Raw genomic sequence first — 9,447 nt, 5'->3', positions numbered from 1 at the left:
GGAGGCTCAGTACCAGGGAGCCAACCCGGGGCTACGAGACAGCATTCAGGATGGTGAGCTTTATCTGATCATCTCAAAGGTTCCAAATAGAATCACACCGTACGCCCCTTCCTGACAGAAAGCCATCTGAAATCCACCGCAGGAACCACACTCAGAGGAAATTCCATCAATAACTGCAAGCAACCACAATCGCCTCTGGAAGTTTCGATCACTTCTTTATCACTGTCTTTCAAACTCCTTCATGTAGGAGACGTTCACTAAATACGCCAAATAAAGGCCCCATTGAGAAGACAAAAGACGGTGTTGTGTTGACTTGCGTCGCCGTGTGACAAAGTGCCTCAGCCCTGTGCCGTGCGCCTCATGCGTGAAGGAATTTGGGCCTGATTGACCTTGGCAGCCTATGGCTGCTCCTTGTTGAAATTATGACAAAACCCCTCACACAGGCTTGTCTGACCCCGGACTGGCTTCTGCACTCGAAGGCCGAGCAAACAAGGGGAGGAGGCAGAAGGGCCTGGGGTGTCTGGAGGGCTCCAGCCGGGTTGCAGCCAGGAGTGCCAGAAAGTGCCCGCAGGTGTGATGAGGCTGGAGCATTGCCAGCACCAGAGGGTCTTCTGAGAGCCGGCGCCAAAGCGGCCGTCAGGTGAGCGCCGAGGGGATTAGAGACAGCAGGGACCGGGCAGGTTCACCGGAGTTCACGCTTCCACGGGAAGATGGCTCCAGGGCATCCCACGGTCGCTGCAGGCCTCCGGGACTGTCACCCGACCAGGCAGCGGGGCTGCCCAAGCCAGCAGGAACAAAAAAGTGGGCGCCTCAAAAGAATTTTGAAATCAAGTGTAGTTATAGGGCATTTCATTTGAATTAGCCAACTGTAAAATGTTAAGACTGTAAATATATTTTTAAATTTTTAATTCACGTGCAAATTTTTAATTCTAATCTCCCAAGGTTACAAAGCCATGTGATTTTCAAATTTGTTAGAATTTGTATACTGAGAATATTTTCAGAAAAAATATATACCTCGAGTCACTTTTTTAGTTATCACAAATTCAACCACAGTAAAAGATTATAATTTTATAGTCCAGTGTTCCCAGCAGGATGTTCAGGAAGGTGTCGAACATGAAGCTAGAAAAAGTGAGTTTCTTTTTATGAAATGTTTACCAATTATTTTATGCCTTAAATAAAGCAAAAACACTGGAAAACTTCAATTACTGATTATTGATGCTTTAGTTTGTAACTAGCTTTAAAATTCTAGGAACTAGGTAATATATTGTGTCTTTCATCTATTCAATCTATACTTTACATGTTTAAATGTGTATGGACCACTTTTCAGCATAGCTATAATTCTATATCTCTGCTCCCCTTAACAATAAACTTCCCTAAGAAAACTTGCTTACCTCCGGCTTATGCTTTTAAAATGTCCTTATGGACTGTTTATGACTTGGAGAATTGGCATCAAATAATATTGTAATGGCTTTGCACCGATAGCATCTTATTTCTTCGACCAAGAGCAGATGATTTTTCAACACACTCCTCGTCTATAAACAAACCGTTTTCCATAATAACCAGCAGACAAAATAAATAATAATAGGGAAGAAATGCAGCATTTTCTTTCCTGTGTTTAAATCGATGTCCTCAGTTTTTAAAATGACCAACCTCAAGTTGATGTTTGCCTCTTTCCGTGTACATGTGTTACACACACAAACCCCTAATAAAGCAGGGATTGGCCACTTGCTACAGGGAGACTAGCGGCTTTTTGGTTCAATGGCTCTTCCATGCTAATACATGCGGTGGTAGGAATTTACTTAAGTGCTGTAAGCAAACCCAGGAATGCTTGTTCCCCTACTACGTGCCTGAGGGAATTCTGTGATAAGGAAAACAGGCAGAGTTCTTAGACTTCTGGAACTCAGTCTCCTAGGAGGAAAAACCCATCAGCAGCTAAATACAACCTGTCTGATTGTGACTATGCAAAATCTTCTTTATGCTAATAATTAAACAGTGTTTATCCTCAAACCATGCTGGAAACTTTTACTAGAAATAAATATCTCTGATTATTAGAAATATAAGTAATACGGTATTATGGTTATCAAATAAAATTCAGCAAAATAACTTCATATTTAAAGAGTTGCAACTCTCAGGTTTGGAAGTGGCAAAAAAAAAATAGTTTATCTAAAAGAGATGTTTTAGAATAGCAGTCCATTAAAATTAAGGTATGAGAAATATGTAGAGAAATGACTAGAGAATAAACACAAAGAAACCCAGAACAAATCATAAAAACTTGATAACAGAGTTTGTATTTCTTAAAAGAAAACAAAGGAAAAATGACTGTTAAGTACACACATTGGAGAGATAACTCAGCTTTTGTGGTTCATGATGTTTAAGGGTTTTTCATTTTGTTTTCGTTTTTTTCCCAATAACAGTGAAGAGCATCTTTATTGGGTAGAAGGTGTGATCTGTGGAGAAGACAGGATCACAGATTTTGATGTCAAGCAGGTATTACTGAGCACTCACGGTCTCCTCTCTCGCGCACAGGCAAGCCTACTGACCTTGTTTAAAAGTTTGGGTGCCATCAGTTGGTCCAGGATTTGCTAAAACTGATTTTAAAAAATTCCCTGCTATTTACTCCAAGTGGGAACCTACATTTTAAGGTGCTAGATTTTCTCATTTCAAACACTATAAGATTAGGAATATTGGTTTGGTTTGCTTGGATTTTAAGAAAATTGAAAGCACAGAAAATATCTTTATTTCATAACTATAGAGTGGGGAGGGAGTTGTGGGAGAGAAGAAAAGGAAATCCATTCATTTAAGAGAAAAATGCATAAAACAAATACTTTTGGTAGGGACAGAATTTTAAATTATGATAATTTGGTATCTTGAAATCTTGAAGGATCCAATTAGGATAACTTAGTTTCTTTAAGAAAAAATACTCCCTAACTGATAATAAAATATTATGGCTCTCTGCAAAGGGTATAATGCAATATATTTTTCCATTCTCCTATAATGGTCCCTGACATTTCCAGTGTTTCTCTTTTACAAATAACCTGGCCATGAAGATGATTTTATGTCCCCTTGGGATTTGTGTGATAAATTCCTCAAGGTGCAGCCGTGGGGGAGATGGGCAGATGCTCACTGTGTTCACTAGTTTTGAACGGCTGTCTTAGGTGTTGGGGGGAAGCTTCCCTGGAGGCTCAGTGATAAAGTCTGCCTGCAAAGCAGGAGACTCGGGTTCAATCCCTGGGTTGGAAGAGCCCCTGGAGGAGCAAACGGCAACCCACTCTGGTATTCTTGCCTGGGAAATCCCATGAACAGAGGAGCCTGGTGGGCTACAGTCCACAGGGTTGGAAAGAGTCAGACACGATTTAGTGAATAAACAATAAAAACAGGTGTTTGGGACATTTACCCTCAACGCAACACTTCATGATCTCGTGTGATCTTAGACGCTGACCAGAATGTGGTATTTCCAGACTGTATTTTCTAACCACTTGGTGAATGTAAGTGGCATCACAGAGCTTTATTCTGCACCATCCTGATTACTGGTGAGGCTATCTTTATTTCAGTATATTTATCATTATACTCATTGGAAGGACTGATGTTGAAGCTGAAGCTCCAGTATTTTGGTCACCTAATGTGAATAGCTGACTCACTGGAAAAATCCCTGCTCCTGGGAAAGACTGAGGGCAGAAGAAGAGGGTGTCAGAGGATGAGATGGCTGGCTGATGTCACCAATGCAGTGGGCATGAACCTGGGCAAAACTCAGGAGACGGTGAGGGACAGGGAGGCCTGGCATGCTGCAGTCCATGGGGCTGCAAAGACCTGGATATGGCTGGGCAACTGAACAACAACAAAATCATTATACCTATCATAAGTACTTTGATACTTAGTAGGAAATGTCACCATTCCACTTTTTGTTTATAAATTTTTAGGTGCCATTTTTAAGGTCCATGTAAAAACCTGTTGGGATTTTTATTAGAACCAGAGAGAATTTGTAATTCACTTGGAAGCAGAAGGCATCTTGTTGCTAACAGGTGTTCCTACCCATCAATGTTGTATATGAATCCCTGATTGTTCTATAATTTCATTCAATAAAAAGGGGTCGTTTTCTTTCTTATAATCTCTTGGTTTTACTGAGTAAACAAATATGTCATCTTCAAAGAGTAATAGGATTTTTTAAATCTTTACAGCTTTTATTTGTCTTCTTGGACTTCTACCTAAAAATAGTACAAAGGAGACATTACTTTGCCAACAGAAGTCCATATAGTCAAAGCTATGTTTTCCCAGTGGTCATGTATGGCTGTGAGAGCTGGACCATAAAGAAAGCTGAGGATCGAAGAGCTGATGCTTTTGAGCTGTGGTGTTTGGAGAAGACTCTTCAGAGCCCCTTGGACAGAAAGGAGATCCAACCAGTCCGTCTTAAAGGAAATCAGTCCTGGGTGTTCATTGGAAGGACTGATGCTAAGGCTGAAGCTCCAACACTTCGGCCACCTAATCTAAAGAACCGACTCCTTAGAAAAGACCCTGATGCTGGGAAAGATTGAAGGCGAGAGGAGAAGGGGACGACAGAGGATGAGATGGTCGGATGGCATCCCTGAATCTATGGACGTGAGTTTGAGCGGGCCCAGGAGTTGGCGATGGACAGGGAGGCCTGGCGTGCTGCAGTCCCTGGTCACAAAGAGTCGGACACGACCGAGTGACTGAACCGAACTGATATGTATAATTCTACATGTCTTCATTTTCCATTTCAGACGCCAAAAAGTTCAAAAGTGAATCTCAACCCGATGTTCTCCCCTCACATGAGGCTCCGGCACCTTGTTCCCAGACCCAGATGGATGTCTCCGTGCCTTTGACTGTCGAGTGCCTGCAGTTCCTTCCAGGAGGGAGTGAGGCCCAGTGAGCTGGAGGGAGGCAGCAGAGAGCGTGGGAGGCGAACATCCCCAGGAGCCAAGGACGCGGTTCCCGCGCAGCCTGCCATCCTGCTTAGCGACGCCCAGGCCCCGCAGTCGGGTTTCAGACCTCAGTGAGTTCCTGATAAAACCGCCTCCCCCACTACCGTGCACACTGACATCCTCAATGTTCCTGCTGCTCTTCAGTCGCTAATTTTAATTTAATTCCATTCTGTTTTGGTTGCCTGACCTCAGGATTGTATGGTGTCCCTGTTCCAAGTCTTGAGTCTTTCTATTTGTTTCTACTCACATTTTTAGAACCTGCTGAATTAAATGTCAAGCCAGTTGCCTTTATATCCCTCTCAGTGTTGTGTGAATGAGTCTGTTTTCTGGCAAATGCAGTGTGAGGTTTACGCAGGCCGTAATTAAGGAATAATGGTGCCCTGAACGCACACATCTGGGTCATAAGGAGTCCCACCCTCCCCCTTCCTGCACCCCTTCCTGAAGGGTCCAGGTCTCCTGTGATATATGAGGTGCTCCTGAACATTTATTACCACAAGAGCAGAATGCATACCAAACACCTCACTATAGTAACTGCAGAGGGTTGAGATTACCTATTTAGATGAAGTACCATGGAACATTACATTTAAAATCAACTATATTTGTATTACTAGGACTTCAAATCTGCTACCTTAAACATCTGTCATTGACACAGTAAGTAAACTGAATTTTAAAGAATCACAACCTTACATTTATGTATTATTTCACAGTGACTAAAATCCCTGTTCCTCTACGAAATTTGTTTTAATTATTTTACGAATATAAAGAGCTTTATAATCCTATTCTCACATGCTATTTTGGCTTACTATTTAAAATTATAATTTTAGCTGTAGATGAATGTAGTTTTGCTTCACAAAATTAAAGATCTTAGAAATATTTCCTCATGTCTACCACTTGGCCTTTTCCTACTACATGTATGATATTTGTGTGTATCATGTAATATGTACACATGTATTTAAAATAAAGCCAAAGAAATCACACTTTTCTTAGCAGCTGTTACCAGTTTTCAAACCTCTCAGCTCCGTGGGGTGTTTTCCACAATTAATGCTATGGTTGGGATTAAGGCAAGGATTTTTCTGACTGATGGATGAATGATCTTGTTGGAATCAAGAGTCTGAGAGAAGAAAATCAGATGAAACGTGGCTGATGGTCTTTCCAGCAAAGCCTGAGTCCTTCATCCTGGAGGCCAAGGTGAGGTGCTGGCCCCCCACGCCCCGGGCTTCCATGTGCCCACAGGACGCGGCCATTCCTGCAGGAGTGAAAGCCAGGCCGATGTGGGGGCTTTGGAAGCAGGTGGTGGGGGTGCTGGCCACCTGGGGTCTGATCAAGGGCCTGGTTGGGTTGGGACTCTAGGAGCTTCCAGGCACCCAGGAGTGGCAGGAACTGCTGGTCGTAGGACCCCACAGGGTCAGGCATCTGCACTCAGGGCCTCGTTCCCACCCTGATCTCTCAGAAAGTAGCTTCATTACAGGAGGTCTCCCCTTGGAGAAGACGGGGACACGTGATGCTCAGGTCTCTGCAGGTCTCTCCTAGGGGCTGGCTGTCGACAGGGCAGGAGGAAGCACCAGGTTTCAGGGAAATGAAACAGCTCTGCCCAATGACCCTTCATCCCCAGGTGGTGAGTCCACCTCCTCCCTGGGGGCTCTTATGTTCTGGAGGGAGAGGAGCCTCTCTGTCTGCACGAGGCCCGTGGCGTCATCACTCTGAGAAGAGGTGGGGGGCAGGGAACTCAAGTGAGCTGGGTGGTTGATCACTAAGGAGGCAGGATCAGGCAGGAGGGCCTTTCATCTGGAGGGGCCTCTGTGACCAAGGCTGAGGGTGAGAAAGAGGGGCAGCTGTTGGGGACTCGTGCCAACGGGCAGAGGAAGGTGGGGTTCCCAGACTCGAGGAGCCCTAGGAGGCTGGACAACTGATGACTGAAATAAAGGCACGGAGCGTGTGGCAGCCACCAGACCTGGAGGTGGTCACAGGGCTGAAGAGTGACCAGGGAGAGCCCGGGAAGGAACGCCTGCAGGAGAGGGTTTCACAGAGCAGACAAAGGGAGAAACCCGAAAACGTCCAACTGGGACCCAAGAGAAGAGAACCGTCTGTCAGACCAGCCGTGTGTGAGAGAAAGGAGCAGAGACGGGGGTAGAGACTAAAGAAGAGAGACTGGAGTGGAGACAGGGGTGGAGACGGGGGTGGAGACGGGGGTAGAGGCTGGAGGAGAGAGTGGGGTAGAGACTAAAGAAGAGAGACTGGAGGAGAGACTGGAGTGGAGACGGGGGTGGAGACGGGGGTAGAGGCTGGAGGAGAGAGTGGGGTAGAGACTAAAGAAGAGAGACTGGAGGAGAGACTGGAGTGGAGACAGGGGTGGAGACGGGGGTAGAGGCTGGAGGAGAGAGTCGGGTAGAGACTGGAGGAGAGACTGGAGTGGAGACAGGGGTGGAGACGGGGGTAGAGGCTGGAGGAGAGAGTGGAGGAGAGACTGGAGTGGAGACAGGGGTAGAGACTGGAGGAGAGAGTGGGGTAGAGACTAAAGAAGAGAGACTGGAGGAGAGACTGGAGTGGAGACGGGGGTGGAGACGGGGGTAGAGGCTGGAGGAGAGAGTGGGGTAGAGACTAAAGAAGAGAGACTGGAGGAGAGACTGGAGTGGAGACAGGGGTGGAGACGGGGGTAGAGGCTGGAGGAGAGAGTCGGGTAGAGACTGGAGGAGAGACTGGAGTGGAGACAGGGGTGGAGACGGGGGTAGAGGCTGGAGGAGAGAGTGGAGGAGAGACTGGAGTGGAGACAGGGGTAGAGACTGGAGGAGAGAGTGGGGTAGAGACTAAAGAAGAGAGACTGGAGGAGAGACTGGAGTGGAGACGGGGGTGGAGACGGGGGTAGAGGCTGGAGGAGAGAGTGGGGTAGAGACGAGCAGAGACGCAGCAGAGTGCAGGGGTCGGTGCTCCCTCTGGACCCCCCGGCCTGACCACCGGGTCGGCTGAGGGGGCTTCTCCAGGGCACCCCCATCTGCCCCCGGCCGCGACGCCCACCCGCCTGCTCTCCAGCGCCCCCTCCACGTGTCTGTGTTGTCGCGACTTCGTCCTCGTGGCTGCAACTTTCCTCCTTTCTGCTGGGACAGAAACCCGGGTCCCTTCATCCCAGAAGACCTGCCAAGAAAGACTCGGAAATCACCGAACAGAGCAGAAGGAGCGGAATGACCCGAATCACCAAGTTCAAGCTCAGGGGTTTTAAAGCCGACTCGACCCTGCAGAAAGCCTCGGCTCAAGGCCAAGAGGGGAGACGGCGGGGACGGCGGCGCTCCCCAGCAGCGGCGGCTGAGACGGCCCTGGCTGCCTTCAGGGGCCTCCCCGATCTTTTCCGGGAAGTGGAAAGCTGCCCTGGGTTTCTGCAACGTCGCCCTCGCCCGCCAGGGTGGGGACGCCCGCCTGGAGCCCTGAGGCGGGGCTCGTGGGGACCGCGTCCCCGTCGCCGCGGCGGGAGGAGGGGAGCCGGGCCGCCGGCCGCGGGGGGCCCGTCTCGCGCGGCCCGCAGCGCCCCCTGCTGGCCGCGCCCTGAACGGCCGCCGCTGCGGCTTCCGGAGAGGAGCCGGGCTCTGCGCCGAAGTCGCTCAGCAAAGCGGCAGCCGCGGGGCGGCCGCCGGGTCAGCAGGTGTCCCCTTCAGGTGGGTCTCAGCAGACGCTGCGAGAGCGGCTCCGGCCCAGACACCTGCCTGAGCATCGCAGCCCTGCGGGCTGGGAGAGCCAATCCCTCAAAACCCAGAGCCGAGCCCTTGGTGCGCCTGGGCCCACGGGGTCTTGCAGCGCAGGCCTCCTGTGCTTGAGCTTGGCAAACGCAGACGGAGCTCCAGCGAGGTGAGCCTGGAGCCCGAACCCAGCGCAGAGCTGGGCGGCTCCGGCTGACCTCACGGCCCGGCCGGTCTGCGCCCGCCATCGTGAGTGGCGCCTCCAGGCTCGGCTCAACTAGAGGTTGCGCCTGTGTGCGGAAAGCGAGCTTAAAAATGTCGCTTAGAGAAACAGGAGTCAGTATCTTTCAATACCCAGCAGAGCAGGCGTGCTTGGAGTCTGGGTTGATTGGGTTTCTTCCTGCAAGCCCGTGGGTTACCAGGTCTGAGCCCCTTGTCACAGTCAAGACGGTTGACATCCCCGCTGCTGCAAGTAAAGGACCAGAAACGTGCTGACGGGAATCACAGTAGTTTCAGTGATGAAAGTGTGAAACAGCTCAGTGAACTTTTTTTTAACCCCACCAAACCTCTTTGCTTTCAATTTCTCACACACCGACCTCTTTTTTTCCCCAGAAACACAGCTATCGCCTTTTTCTTCCTCTCACTGGACCACAGCCGCGTCCAGCAGCTCACTGAGGGCAGGGCTGCGTGCTCTGTCCGCCCTCTGGGCCAGCGTCTCTTGCAGCACTGGCCCGGTGCCCACACCCTAGGGATTACTGGGTGCATCAACAGCTAAATGAAGTGAAACAAGCTTGTTACATTTTCACTTCTGACACCAGATTCCAAGCGGTAGGGCTCTTCCTCGC

Source organism: Budorcas taxicolor, chromosome 8, assembly GCF_023091745.1.
Source record: "Budorcas taxicolor isolate Tak-1 chromosome 8, Takin1.1, whole genome shotgun sequence".
Classification (NCBI taxonomy): Eukaryota; Metazoa; Chordata; class Mammalia; order Artiodactyla; family Bovidae; genus Budorcas; species Budorcas taxicolor.
Note: the sequence above shows the minus strand (reverse complement) of the source record.